Genomic DNA, 15,735 nt, shown 5'->3' with positions numbered 1-15,735 from the left:
ACTGTTCCAAAGATCTGTCAAATGCCAGTGGGTTGTAAATACTCACTGTACCCCTTATTAAATTATGTGAGGGGTGTAGTTTCCAAAATGGGGTCACATGTGGGGGGTCCACTGTTCTGGCACCACGGGGGCTTTGTAAACGCACATGGCCCCTGACTTCCATTCCAAACTAATTCTCTTTCAAAAAGCTAAATGGCACTCCTCCTCTTTTGAGCATTGTAGTGCGCCAGCAGAGCACCATACATCCACATATGGGGTATTTCCATGCTCAGAAGAAATGGGGTTACAAATTTTGGGGATCATTTTCTCCTATTACCCCTTGTAAAAATTTAAAATTTGGGGAAAAAACTGCATTTTAGTGAAAATTTATTTTTTTCCTTTACACATCCAACTTTAACAAAAAGTCGTCCAACACCTGTGAGGTGTTAAGGCTTACTGTACCCCTTGTTACATTGCTTGAGGGGTGTAGTTTCCAAAATAGTATGCCATGTGTGTTTGTTTTTTTGTTTTTTGCTGTCCTGGCACCATAGGGGCTTCCTAAATGGGTCATGCCCCCCAGCAACCATTTCAGCAAAATTTGCTTTCCAAAAGCCAAATGTGACTCCTTCTCTTCTGAGCATTGTAGTGCGCCCGCAGTGCACTTGACATCCACACATGGGGTATTTCCATACTCAGAGGAGATGGGGTTACAAATGTAAAATTTGGTGGAAAACCAGCATTTTGGTGAAAAAAAAATTTCATTTACACATCCAGTTTTAACGAAAAGTCGTCAAACACCTGTGGGGTGTTAAGGCTCACTGTACTCCTTGTTATGTTCCTTGAGGGGTGTAGTTTCTGAAATAGTTGCCATGTGGGATTTTTTTTTTGCTGTTCTGGCACCATAATGGCTTCCTAAATGTGACATGCCCCCCAAAAACCATTTCAGAAAAACTCACTCTCCAAAATCCCATTGTCACTCCTTCCCATCTGAGCCCTCTACTGCGCCTGTCGAACACATTACATACACATAGGAGGTATTTCCTTACTCGAAAGAAATTGGGTTACAACTTTTACAAACATTTCTTTCCTTTTACCCCTTGTAAAAATTCAAAAACTGGGTCTACAAGAACATGCGAGTGTAAAAAATGAAGGAATTTAATTTTCTCCTTCACTTTGCTGCTATTCCTGTGAAACACCTAAAGGGTTAACACACTTACTGAATGTCATTTTGAATACTTTGAGGGGTGAAGTTTTTATAAAGGGGTCATTTGTGGGGTATTTCTAATATGAAGGCCCTTCAAATCCACTTCAAAACTGAACTGGTCCCTGAAAAATTCAGATTTTGAAAATTTTGTAAAAAATTGGAAAATTGTTGCTGAACTTTGAAGCCCTCTGATGTCTTCCAAATGTAAAAACATGTCAACTTTATGATGCAGTCATAAAGTTGACATGTTGTATATGTGAATCAATATATAATTTATTTGGAACGTCCATTTTCCTTATAAGCAGAGAGTTTCAAATTAAAAAAAAAAAATGCAAAATGTTCTATATTTTCATAAATTTTTTTAATTTTTCACCAAGAAATGTTGCAAGTATCGATTAAATGTTACCACTAACATAAAGAAGAATATCTCGAAAAAAAACAATCTTGGAATCAGAATGAAAAGTTAAAAGCATTCCAAATGGGCCTGGTCCTTAAGGGGTTAAAATTGGCTATTTCTGGCCTACAGAGAGCCTCAATAAGGGTGTAGAACACTTGGCCTTGCTGTAACACGCATAGTGAGTGTGCTGTGCTAGTGAAATAATACTGTTATTCAGTATGACATGCAGATTACCGGCTATTAGAATCACTGCCACAGAGCGTCTGGATGTGGCAGCAGGGAGACCATATGGCGTCAAAATTGAAGAGAATAAATATTTTTTAATTACATTTTTATTTTATTTTATTTGAATTTATCTAGATTTTTTGAGTACCCATTCTGGTGAGCATCAAGCTGGCGGTCCGCCATGAGGCAAGCTTCCACCTGTTCCAGCCCGTGCCTCTCAGCACCCCCCACCCCCGGACCCCTTCCACACTGTCTTACTCTTTGTGGAACTGCAAATGTTTCTTTTAATCAGTTATGGGTTATTGTTATCGCTCCAACCTGTTTAATTGGATTCTTGTGGTAAAGCCACAGCTAATATATGACGTCGATGACCATAGGGCCTCAGTCTACAAAAGATTACATAGATTTTTTTGAAATTTTCATTTAAGATTTTGAAATTTAAATGTAACCTCTTAAGTACCAAGCATTTTTCAGTTTTTGCACTTTCATTTTTTCCTCCTTACATTTAAAAAATCATTACCCTTTCAATTTTGCACCTAAAAATTCACATAATGGCTTTTTTTTTTTTGCACCACCAATTCTACTTTGTAATGACATCAGTTGGCGGCAGCTTGAGGAGACCCCATAGTGGCTGCATGACAGCCTGGAGTTTCTGGCAGCATGAGGAGACCATATAAAGGATGAATGATAGCCTGGAGTTGGCGGCAGCATGAGGAGAGCATATAGTGGCTGAATGACGCAGGGTGGAGGTGGCGGCAGCATGAGGAGAACATATGGCTGCTGAATTGCACAGCATGGAAGTGGCGGCAGCATGAGGAGACCATATAGTGACTGAATGACACAGCGTGGAGGTGGCGGCAGCATGAGGAAAACATATAGTGGCTGAATGACACAGCTTGGAGATGGCATCTGAATGAGGAGAACATATGGTGGAAGAATGAGACAGCCTGGAGGTGGCAGCAGCAGCATCAGGAGTCCTGAAAGTGACCTGGTGATAGAGTGGTGCGGTGGGTGGCAATACCAGTACCCGGTGACAAAGGTGGGTGTAGAAAGGAGAACTTGGCATCAGATGTGTGGCATCAGGTGGGTGGCAGGATCAGAATTGTAGCTGAGGTAGGTAGTCAGAAGAAAACAGTCTCTTTTGTAAAAGTGATAGTGTGCACAAGTAAGTATTGAGGATATGCATTACATAAAATGTAACTTTTAATAATATGCTTAGGATAAAATATATGTACCCCAATTTTTTTTTTTAAATCAAGCCAAAAGAAAGGTGTGAAAAAAACACCATGTGCCACCTATACCACCTAGTATTGATGTGATGCAAAGACCTCTAAAAGGTGGAAGGGAACAGCGTACAGTATATTGTAATCGGTGGGCTAAACACTTCCCCTATAAGACCCTACTCTCGCATTATTAATTGCCTTCTTGGCAAGTGCATCTCACCCTAAAAAGGGCGACCACACACAGGAACTTCTCCCTATTGCCACCTACAAACACTCCCATTTCCCAGGGTTTTTAGGTGGAAATAGGGACTGGTTCCTGTGTGGGGCCACCCTTTTTAAGACGAATAACACTTTACTCAAAAAGGTAAAAGGGAACAACATATTGTCCATTGTAGCAGGTAGGGGCAAAAACTTCCCCTGTAAGGCCCTACTCTCACCCTATTAATTCCCTTCTTGACAAGTGTTACTCACCCTAAAAAGGGTGGCCCCACACAGGAAACTCTCTATTTCCACCTAAAAACTCTGGAAAATGGCAGTGTTTGTAGGGGAAAATAAGGAGAGGTTCCTCTGTGGGGCCACCCTTTTTAGGGCGAGTAACGCTTGCCAAGGAGGGAATTAATAATTCGAGAGTAGGGCCTTACAGGGGAAGTTTTTACCCCTACCGGTTACAATGGACAATATGTTATTCCATTCTGCCTTTTATAGGTCTTTGCATCACATCAATACTTGGTCTGGGCTGACGTTAGTGCCAAGTGTGTCATACTGCCAGTCAGCCAATCACTGGGTACAGTAATGTACCGCCTTGGCCAGCGATTGCCTGAGCAGCAGTATGACACATTGGCCCTCGACTTCACTCTGGGCCCAAACGTCACGCTGCAGCTCAGGAAGAAGATAATAGCCATGGGCCAGAGTAGGACACCGGAGGTACCGCAAGAGCACTGGAGGTAAGCAGAGGTTTATTTTTTCATACACTGCAGAATAGTGATTGTTCTGACCCCCTCCCACCAGATAACCCCTTTAACCCCTTCCCGCAGAATGGCATATATAAACGCCGGGTTGTGCAGTGCGTTCGCGCATCCCGCCGTTTATATATGCCATTCAGTTAACCCGGCGATGCGCAGCATCGCACGGGTTAACTGGCAGAAGTCCCGCTGTTTCCAGCAGGGGACAACTTCTGCTTCACCCCCAGGACCATCCATTGATGGTCCTGGTCAGCGATCACTGTGATTGGTCCCTGTGGACCAATCACAGTGATCTGGGGTGAAAGTTCAGATCCCCCGCACTGCCCGCCCCTGGAAGTCGGGCAGAACGGGGGACGATGGCTGCAGGGGCTCGCGGGGACCTGCGGCATAGGGGGGGAACATCAGGGGACCGGCGGACTTACCTGGCGGGACCGAGGAGCAGCGCCGGACCGGCCACGTGGAGGAGCAGCGACGGGACCGGCAGGTAAGTACATGGTCCTCAGAAGCAGCAGTGAAGATCTTCACTGCTGCTTCTAGGAGTCTGGAAACTACAACTCCCAGCATGCCTAGACAGCCTTTGGCTGTCTGGGCATGCTGGGAGTTGTAGTTTTGCAACATCTGGAGGGCCCCAGTTTGGAGACCATTGTATAATGGTCTCCAATCTGTGCTCTTCCAGTTGTTGCAAAACTACAACTCCCAGCATGCACTGACTGTCCATGCATGCTGGGAGTTTTAGTTCAGCAACATCTGGCCCTTCAGATGTTGCCGAACTACAACTACCAGCATGCCCTTCAGCTGTCTGGGCATGCTGGGAGTTGTAGTTTTGCAACAACTGGAGACACACTGGTTGGGAAACATTGTTTCTAACTCAGTGTTTCCTAACCTGTGTGCCTCCAGCTGTTGCAAAACTATAATTCCCAGCATGCACTAACAGACCATGCATGCTGGGAGTTGTAGTTTTGCAACATCTGGAGGGCCCCAGTTTGGAGACTATTGTATAATGGTCTCCAATCTGTGCTCTTCCAGCTGTTGCAAAACTACAACTCCCAGCATGCACTGACTGTCCAGGCATGCTGGGAGTTTTAGTTCAGCAACATCTGGCCCTTCAGATGTTGCCGAACTACAACTCCCAGCATGCCCTTCAGCTGTCTGGGCATGCTGGGAGTTGTAGTTTTGCAACAACTGGAGACACACTGGTTGGGAAACATTGTCTGTTTCTAACTCAGTGTTTCCTAACCTGTGTGCCTCCAGCTGTTGCAAAACTATAACTCCCAGCATGCACTAACAGACCATGCATGCTGGGAGTTGTGGTTTTGCAACAGCTGGTGCACCCCCCCCCCCCCCCCCTGTGAATGTACAGGGTACATTCACATGGACGAGGCTTTTACAATGGGTTTCTCGCATCTTGAGATGCAGCAAATTTTGCGCTGGGAAACTCGCTGTAATCCCCCGCCCATGTGACTGTACCCTAAAAACACTACACTACACTAACATAAAATAAAATAAAAAGTTAAAAACACTACATATACACATACCCCTACACAGCCCCCCTCCCCCAATAAGAACGTCCGGTACGCCACTGTTTCCAAAGCAGAGCCTCCAGCTGTTGAAAAACAACAACTCCCAGTATTGCCGGACAGCCGTTGACTGTCCACGCATGCTGGGAGTTTTACAACAGCTGGAGGCACCCTGTTTGGGAATCACTGGCGTAGAATACCCCTATGTCCACCCCTATGCAAATCCCTAATTTAGGCCTCAAATGCACATGGCGCTCTCACTTTGGAGCCCTGTCGTATTTCAAGGCAATGGTTTAGTGCGACATATGGGGTATCGCCGTACTCGGGAGAAATTACGTTATAAGGTTTGGGGGGCTTTTTCTTCTTTAACCCTTCATGAAAAGGAAATGTTGGGGTCTACACCAGAATGTTAGTGTAAAAAAATTTAATTTTTTACACTAACATGCTGATGTTGCCCTATACTTTACATTTTCACAAGAGGTAAAAGGGAAAAAAAGCCCCCCAAAATTTGTAACGCAATTTCTCCCGACTACGGAGATACCCCATATGTGAGCGCAAAGTGCTCTGGGGGCGCACAACAAGGCCCAGAAGGGAGAGCGCACCATGTACATTTGAGGTGATTTGCACAGGGGTGGCTGATTGTTACAGCGGTTTTGACAAACGCAAAAAAAAAAAAAAACCCACATGTGACCCCATTTCGGAAACTACACGCCTCACGGAATGTAATGAGGGGTGCAGTGAGAATTTACCCCCCACAGGTGTCTGACGGATCTTTGGAACAGTGGTCCGTGAAAATGAAAACTTGTACAGCCCACTGTTCCAAAGATCTATCAGACACCAGTGGGGGGCAAATGCTCACTGTACCCCTTGTTACGTTCCTCAAGGGGTCTCGTTTCCAAAATGGTATGCCATGTGTTTTTTTTTTTTTGCTGTTCTGGCACCAGAGGGGCTTCCTAAATGCGATATGCCCCCCGAGCAAAATTTGCTCTCAAAAAGCCAAATATGACTCCTTCTCTTCTGAGCATTGTAGTTCGCCCATAGTGCACTTCAGGTCAACTTATGGGGTACCTCCATACTCAGAAGAGAAGGGGTTACAAATATTGGGGGGTATTTCCTGCTATTAACCCTTGCAAAAATGTGAAATTTGGGGGGAAACACACATTTTAGTGGAAATTTTTATTTTTATTTTTTACATATGCAAAAGTCGTGAAACACCTGTGGGGTAATAAGGCTCACTTCATTCCTTATTACATTCCTCAAGGGGTCTAGTTTCCAAAATGGTATGCCATGTGAGGGTTTTTTGCTGTTCTGGCACCATAGGGGCTTCCTAAATGCAACATGCCCCCCAAAAACCATTTCAGAAAAACGTACTCTCCAAAATCCCCTTGTCGCTCTTTCCCTTCTGAGCCCTCTAGTGCGCCCGACGAACACTTTACATAGACATATGAGGCATGTGCTTAGTCGAGAGAAATTGGGCTACAAATATAAGTATAAATTTTCTCCTTTTACCCCTTGTAAAAATTCAAAAATTGGGTCTACAAGAACATGCGAGTGTAAAAAATGAAGATTGTGAATTTTCTCCTTCACTTTGCTTCTATTCCTGTGAAACACCTAAAGGGTTAAAATGATGACTGAATGTCATTTTGAATACTTTGGGGGGTGCAGTTTTTATAATGGGGTCTTTTGTGGGGTATTTCTAATATGAAGACCCTTCAAATCCACTTCAAACCTGAACTGGTCCCTGAAAAATAGTGAGTTTGAAAATTTTGTGAAAAATTGGAAAATTGCTGCTGAACTTTGAAGCCCTCTGGTGTCTTCCAAAAGTAAAAACTCGTCACTTTTATGATGCAGACATAAAGTAGACATATTGTATATGTGAATAAAAAAATTTTTTATTTGTAATATACATTTTCCTTACAAGCAGAGAGCTTCAAAGTTAGAAAAATGCTAAATTTTCAAATTTTTCATCAAATTTTAGGATTTTTCACAAGGAAAGGATGCAAGTTACCATAAAATTTTACCACTAAGTTAAAGTAGAATATGTCACGAAAAAACAATCTCGGAATCAGAATGATAACTAAAAGCATTCCAGAGTTATTAATGTTTAAAGTGACAGTGGTCAGATGTGCAAAAAACGCTCTGGTCCTTAAGGCCAAAATGGGCTTGGTCCTGAAGGGGTTAACAAATAATATTAAATTTACTTTTAAAAATGCTATGAAACTGCTTTCATGTATTCATTCGGAATATAAACTGCTGGGTATAAATCATGATTTTCTACAATGCTTTCCCAAGTTGTAATATATTCTGTGTCTTAGTCCTTAATCACATTTGTACTGTTAATATTTTAATATTAACAGTTAATCTTCTATTGTTATCTCTTCATCATATATGGTTCCCTCCAGATTTCTTCGCTCACTTCACAACAAAAGTATGCATATCATAATGGTAATAGGAATGAACTGGTTTATACAAACATGAACGCACACCTTTAGCTGCCGATAGCACATAGTTTACTTCTGTTTGAAGGAAATTTTTACATAGGTTCTTGATATCAATGTCAAAATAAAAAAGAATAGACCAGGAAAACTGATAAAGTAAAATATGTAGATTTTTGAAGCAATTGGGATTTATCAAAACCTGTGCAGAGGCAAAGTTGACAAGTTGACCATAGCAACCATTCAGATTGCTTCTTTCATTTTTAACCTTTAAGGACTCAGGGTTTTTCAGTTTTTGCACTTTGTTTTTTTCCTCCTTACCTTTTAAAAATCATAACCCTTTCAATTTTCCACCAAAAAATCCATATTATGGCTTATTTTTTGCGTCGCCAATTCTACTTTGCAGTGACATTAGTCATTTTACCCAAAAATGCACGGCAAAACGGGTACAAAAATCATTGTGCGACAAAATCAAAGAAAAAACGCCATTTTGTAAATTTTGGGGGCTTCCGTTTCTACGCAGTGCATATTTCTTTAAAAATTACACTTTATTATTCTGTAGGTCCATACGGTTAAAATGATACCCTACTTATATAGGTTTGATTTTGTCGCACTTCTGGAAAAAATCATAACTACATGCAGGAAAATTTATACGTTTAAAAATGTCATCTTCTGACCCCTATAACTTTTTAATTTTTCCACGTACAGGGCGGTATGAGGACTAATTTTTTGCGCCGTGATCTGAAGTTTTTATCGGTATGGTTTTTGTTTTGATCGGACTTTTTGATCACTTTTTATTCATTTTTTAAGGGTATAAAAAGTGACCAAAAATGAGCTTTTTTTGACTTTGGAATTTTTTTGTGCGTACGCCATTGACCGTGCGGTTTAATTAATGATATATTTTTATAGTTCGGACATTTAAGCACGCGTCTATACCACATGTTTATTTTTATTTTTTTTACACTGTTTTATTTTTTTATAGGAAAAGGGGGGTGATTCAAACTTTTATTAGGGAAGGGGTTAAATGACCTTTATTAACACTTTTTTTTTACTTTTTTTTTTGCAGTGTTATAGGTCCCATAGGGACCTATAACACTGCACACACTGATCTCTCATCCTGATCACAGGCGTGTATTAACACGCCTGTGATCAGTGTTATCGGCGCTTGACTGCTCCTGCCTGGATCTCAGGCACGGAGCAGTCATTCGCCGATCGGACACCGAGGAGGCAGGTAGGGGCCCTCCCGGTGTCCTGCAAGCTGTTCGGGACGCCGCAATTTTACCGCGGCGGTCCCGAACAGCCCGACTGAGCAGCCGGGTCACTTTCACTTTCACTTTAGAAGCGGCGGTCAGCTTTGACCGCCGCTTCTAAAGGGTTAATACCGCACATCGCCGCGATCGGCGATGTGGGGTATTAGCCACGGGTCCCGGCCATTGATGGGCGCCGGGATCGACGCGATATGATGCGGGATCGTGGCGCGATCCCGCTTCATATCGCGGGAGCCGGCGCAGGACGTAAATATACGTCCTGCGTCGTTAAGGGGTTAAAAAGGCTTTTGAGAAATGAAAGAAGTGTTCTGATTGGTTGCCATGGGCAAATGGTCAACTTTTCCACAGTAAAGGTTTTGATACATTTCTCCCAATGTCTCTGTATCTCTGTAGAAATAACTATCCAAAACACAAACCTAAGACACATCATAGTTTTATTATATAAAGCTTACTTAAATATGTCCTCATATAGATAATTAATTGATGCAAAACCATCCTAGAAGTAACTTAGGTGTGGAATCATAGAAAAAAAAACACCACAGAGCATAAATCTTAATGTGAGCATCTGCTCTTGCTTTTGGTTTGCCTGATTCATTAAGAGGCACACACAGTGAAGTGGCTCATATCTTAAGGGGTCATCCAGTGTTTTATCAAACATAATATGATGTTGAGATGGGGGGGGGGGGGGATAGGAAAAAAAAAATATACTTATCTAGCCCAGTTCCTATTCAATTTATTTTCTTCTTTCGAAGGGACAATAAACTAAATCCATGAGCACTAGTTTTAGGACCTGCCAGTTAAGCCTATCATTAACCACATTGGTGTCCCATCTCAGACAGTAGGTCCAGCAATGAGCTTTCATCTCAGAAACATGAAAAAAAGAGAAGATCAGGGGGGACCAGACAGAGGACAATGGGAGCTGTGAGAGACCAGAAGGGTACCCGAGCTAGTTAACTATAGTTTTTTTTTTTAAAGGGGTTATCCAGGAAAAAACTTGATATCAATATATCAACTGGCTCCAGAAAGTTAAACAGATTTGTAAATTACTTCTATTAAAAAATCTTAATCCTTTCAGTACTTATGAGCTGCTGAATTTGAGTGGTTATTTTCTGTCTAAGTGCTCTCTGATGACACCTGTCTCGGGACTGTCCAGAGTAGAAGCAAATCCCCATAGCAAACCTCTTCTACTCTGTGCAGTTCCCGAGACAAGCAGAGATGTCAGCAGAGAGCACTGTTGCCAGACAGAAAACAAACAACTCAACTTCAGCAGCTGATAATTATTGAAAGGATTAAGATTTTTTAATAGAAGTAATTTACAAATCTGTAAATTTACAATTTTTTTCCTGCAATACCCCTTTAACACTTATCAAACCCATCCCGACTCCCCCCAGAACTTCGCACTATATGTGTATATATATATATATATATATATATATATATATATATATATATATATTTTTTTTTTTTTTTTTCTAAATAAAGCACTGGCTAACCACTTCACTATTGTGAAGGTTCCCTAGTTTTTGTTTCACCTGATTTATAAATCTTATGCAGTGAAGTGGCTCATGTGCAATGCTTTATGACTCAGAGCTTAGATTTCAGCTACGCCTTTCCTTTTCTTTGTCACCCACTTTTTGTCAAGCACTGCCCACTTGGTATGCAAGGTGTAAATTTTAAAAAAAGTAGCTGAATATTTGAGAAAAATTGGCTAGCACAACATTTTGAAACTGTTACTTGCCTCAAGCCCACTGCCTTTTACATACGATGAACAAGTCACTACATCCTTTGGTCCTTTTTTAGGACCTTTCGTTCATGCACTTTTATTTTTATTTTTATTTTTTTAGCTAATTGCATTCCAGAATTATGATACACCAACCCACTTCAATGTAAGGCTCCTCCTGGTCCCATGTTCACATTGTAACAAAGAATAGGACCTTCAATGTGTCAACGGGATTCAAAGCGTAGGACACACAAGTGAAGGGATCTGAGGTTTATTCACCCATGATGCAATGGGTTTCACAGATAGACTGCTTCATCATGCCTGATGAAGCATTCTATCTGTGAAATGCGTTGCATCATGGGTGAATAAACCTCAGATCCCTTGACTTGTGTGTCCTGCGCTTTGAATCCCGTCGACATGTTGGAGGTCCTATTTTTGTTACATTTATTTGGACGTGGAGCAGCTGCAGACGCCTTACTATCTATGCCTTTTTCCATTGTTGCACTTGCTTGAGTGTAACCTGCTGCGGTAAGCGCTAATTTTGCTCAAGTTAAATCTGTGCAACAACGGTATCACTACGGAGTGCTGTCTGTCCTTTGTTCCATGTTCACATTGACAGTCTCATGAAAGCTAACAACTGAGAAATCGATATCTTTTCTGCCAGCAACCATAAAAAGCATAGTGGAACCATCAAGTATAACTAGCCAGTCCAAACAACCTAGAACCTTTGTCATTGCATGCAAATTATCACATGAAACAGGATAACATACATATATTCAATACATTTAAATGAGATGTAAGCTCTTGTAAGCAGGATGTTGATGTCTCATATTAACTCTATAAATTAATTTATTACTTCTTATGTACCCTTAAGTACCCTCTGTGTTGTACGGTGCTAAGGAATATGGAATTATGTAAATAAAGATTATCATTATTTTATATTCTAGGGTGGGACAGTGTTCAACAATACAAACACAATGCTCAAGGTTATGCCATATAGTACTTACCAAATCAGAAGCAAGGAATCTGGTGAAAGGAAGAGACAACTCCTCTGTTTGACTGACTATACATTGTGGGATTCTGGCAAAATTAGATTTGATGTACAAATGTCACATTTTCAATTGAAAATGGAAATTCTAAACACAAATGCCAAAACATTTTGTAATGTTATTTCAGAAGAAGGTTCCTTGACTCAAAATTATTGATTCATATGAGGGTCAAATATTTTGCACAGTGGATTTCTAAAGCACAATTTATGCATTTTCAAAGTCTATAAAATGTAATGATTTTAAAACGAATCTGTCATTTCAGATGACTTTAGGATAAGCGGTTCTGTCTGTACATGAGGCAGCACTATTTTTGTCCATTATATAGCATGTATTTCTCATTTTTCAGCAGATTTCTGCTCTGCAAGCTTCATCTATAATTTGAAGTTTTCCCAGAGCTGGTGGGTCGAGCTCCTCCTCCTTAGACTTGGCTTGTCGTTCAAACACAGAACAAAGTTTCAAAGTAGAATATAGTCTCACCGGAGTGAAGTGAGAGAATAATAGGAGAAAGAAGCATTGTACCTAATAAGATATATGACAAATGTGTCTTGTATTTGCTAGTACTATTCATCTTTGCAACATTTGTTCAAATAAAAGTGCCTAGTTAACTAAATCCTAATGGTTTAGCTTTAACAAGTTGTAAAAATATATGGGTACATTATAACCAAATATGCATATGTTCAGCTCAGTATTTTGAATGCTATTTAAGACTCCAGATCTATTGTTTTAAATTCTTCTACATCAAAGTAGGAACATTTTCTTAGCAGATATAAACAGTTTGCCTTTTACAAAACATAATTAAAATGTTTTAATTAAAGTTTCAACCAAAGCGAAATACTGAGAAAATATTACCTAGTTGCTTACACTTTCATATGCCGTTTCAAAGAACAGAAAGGTATTTGAAGGTTTGGGATCTGTAGCTTTTGATGTAAAGCTCTGAACGATAGGATGTGGAAAATTGTGCAGCAGTTGTCTTTTCTGGCTAAGAAAGGAAAGGAATTTTGATACGTCAGAAAGAAATGTTGGGTCATGACAAAAGCCTAGTGAAGCGCTGGAGGTCAGGTTATTATTAACACGGAAAATGGAAACTGAATAGAAATTAATGTTTAGGTGTGAGGAAGGACTGTGATTTATTCCTTCTCACTCAGATTAAATGGCTACACAAGATCTCAGATAAAACGTAACAATTTTTGGTTAAGTTTATTGACCCTTTGGATCTTATTGTTACGTTCAAGCTATTATTAGGCAAGTTTCATAAATAGCACTAAGAAAAAACACCTAGTTTTTACTGATCTTTGTTCTATAATTTATTATTATTATTTTCAAAAAAATTCTGCAGCCAGACATTTAATGAAATTCAGAAGTGAAATATAAAAAGCACAACAAATTATGTTTTTTTGTTTGTGGTATTTTTCATTACATTTCTTCCCATTTTTTTTAATGCAGCATTCTCTATTAATGGGTATTTGCTGGTATTTTCCAATAGGCTTTACTTTTGGAAATGAATAGTAAAATTACAGAGATAAAAGAAAAAAACAATGGAGCTCCATTTGACCCCTTGGGGATGGAGCCAATTATGACCCTAAGGGCAGGAGCATTTTTTTTTTTTTTTAAATCTGACCTCTATCACTATATGCATTAATAGCTCTGGGATGCTTTTACTTTACTAATTTGATTCAGAGATTGTTTTTCGTGACATATTATACTTTATATTAGTGGTACATTTTCGTCGATACTTGCATAATTTCTTGGTTAAAAATTCCAAAAGTTTGTAAGGAAAAGGGACATGTCAAATAAATTACATATTGATTCACATATACAATATGTTAACTTTATGTTGGCATCATAAAGTTGATATGTTTTGACTTTTTGAAGATTTCAGAGGGCTTCAAAATATAGCAACAATTTTCTAATTTTTCACGAAAATTTCAAAATCTGAATTTTTCATGGACCAGTTAAGTTTTGAACTGAATATGAGGGTCTTTATGTTGGAAATCCCATATAATGGACCTCATTATGAAAACTGCTCCCCTCAAAGTATTCAAAATGACATTCAAAAAGATTGTTAACCCTTTAGGTGTTTCTTAGGAATAGCAGCAAAATGGAGGAGAAAAATCTAAATCTCAATTTTTTACACTAACATGTTATTGTAGCCCCATTTTTTTTTCATTTTTACAAGGGGTAAAAGGTAAAAAGGCCCCCCAAATCTTGTAATTCATTTTCTGTTGAGTAAGGAAATACCCCATATGTGGATGTAAAGTGCTCTGTGGGTGCACTAGAGGGCTCAGAAGGGAAGGAGCTACAATGGTATTTTGGAGAGTCAATTTTGCTGAAATGGTTTTGGGGGGGCATGTCACATTTAGGAAGCCCCCATGATGCCAAAATAGTAAAAAAAAAAAAAAAAAACACCCCTCAAGGAACGTAACAAGGGGTACAGTAAGCCTCAATACCCCACAGGTGACTAATGAAAAATTAGATTCTTAACACTAAAATGTTGGTGTTACCCCAAACTTTAAATTTTCACAATTAGTAATAGGAGAAAATGCCTCCCAAAATTTGTAACCCCATTTCTCTTGAGTAAGGAAATACTTCATATGTGGATGTAAAGTGCTCTATGGGTGCACTAGAGGGCTCAATGGCTGTCCAGCAATACTGGGAGTTGTTGTTTTGTAACAACTGGAGGCTCCGTTTAGGAAACACTGCTGTATGAGACGATTTTTATTGGTGGGGGGGAGACTGTGTAGGGGTATGTGTATATGTAGTGTTTTACTTTTTATTCTGTGGCAGTGTAGTGCAGTGTTTTTAGGGTACATTCACACAGCTAGGGGTTCACAGTGAGTTTTCTGCTGGGAGTTTGAACTACGGCAGAAAATTTGCCGCAGCTCAAACTTGTAGAAGGAAACCCACTGTAAACCACTGCCCGTGTCAATGTACCCTGTACATTCACATGGGGGGAGCACCCCAAACCTTCAGCTGTTTCAAAGCTACAACTCCCAAAATGCACTGACAGACCATACTTGCTGGGAGTTATAGTTTTGCAACAGCTGTAGGCACACTGTTGGGGGACCACTGAGTTAGGAAACAGACTCTAGCTCAGTAATTTCAACCAGTGTGCCTCCAGCTGTTGCAAAACTACATCTACCAGCATGTACGGTCTGTGCATTTTGGGAGTTGTAGTTTTGCAACAGCTAGAGGCAAACGGGTTGGAATTACTGAGTTAGGAAACAGACTTTAGCTCAGTTTTTCCTAACCAGTGTGCCTACAGCTGTTGCAAAACTACAACCCCCAACATGAACTGACAGCTGAAAGGCATGCTAGAAGTTGTAGTTATGCAACAACTTGGGAAGAACAGTTTGGAGACCGCTAAGTAGTGGTCTCCAAAGTGCAGCCCTCCAGATGTTGCAAAGCTACAATTCCCAGCATGCCCAGGGCCAGATATTGCAGATATAGCATCCCTGATTGTCTGGGCATGCTGGGAATTGTAGTTTTGCAACATCTGGAGGGCTACAGTTTGGAGACCAGAATATAGTGGTCTCCAAACTGTGCCACTTCAGATGTTACAAAACTATAACTCCCAGCATGCTCAGACAGTCAGTGCATGCTGAAAGTTGTAGTTTTGCAACATCTGTTTTATTTTTTTTTTTTATTTTAATTTTTTAGCAGAATTTGACTGGTCAAATCTTGTTAGAGAATCTAGACACCAGACAGAAAAGTGAAAGAGCCCTGGGATCTATAGATGTTCATTGTGCAACAGACCAT

This window comes from Hyla sarda, chromosome 1 (genome assembly GCF_029499605.1).
Source record: "Hyla sarda isolate aHylSar1 chromosome 1, aHylSar1.hap1, whole genome shotgun sequence".
NCBI classification, from domain to species: Eukaryota; Metazoa; Chordata; class Amphibia; order Anura; family Hylidae; genus Hyla; species Hyla sarda.
The sequence above is the reverse complement of the archived record's forward strand: the minus strand, read 5'-3'. Positions refer to the sequence as shown.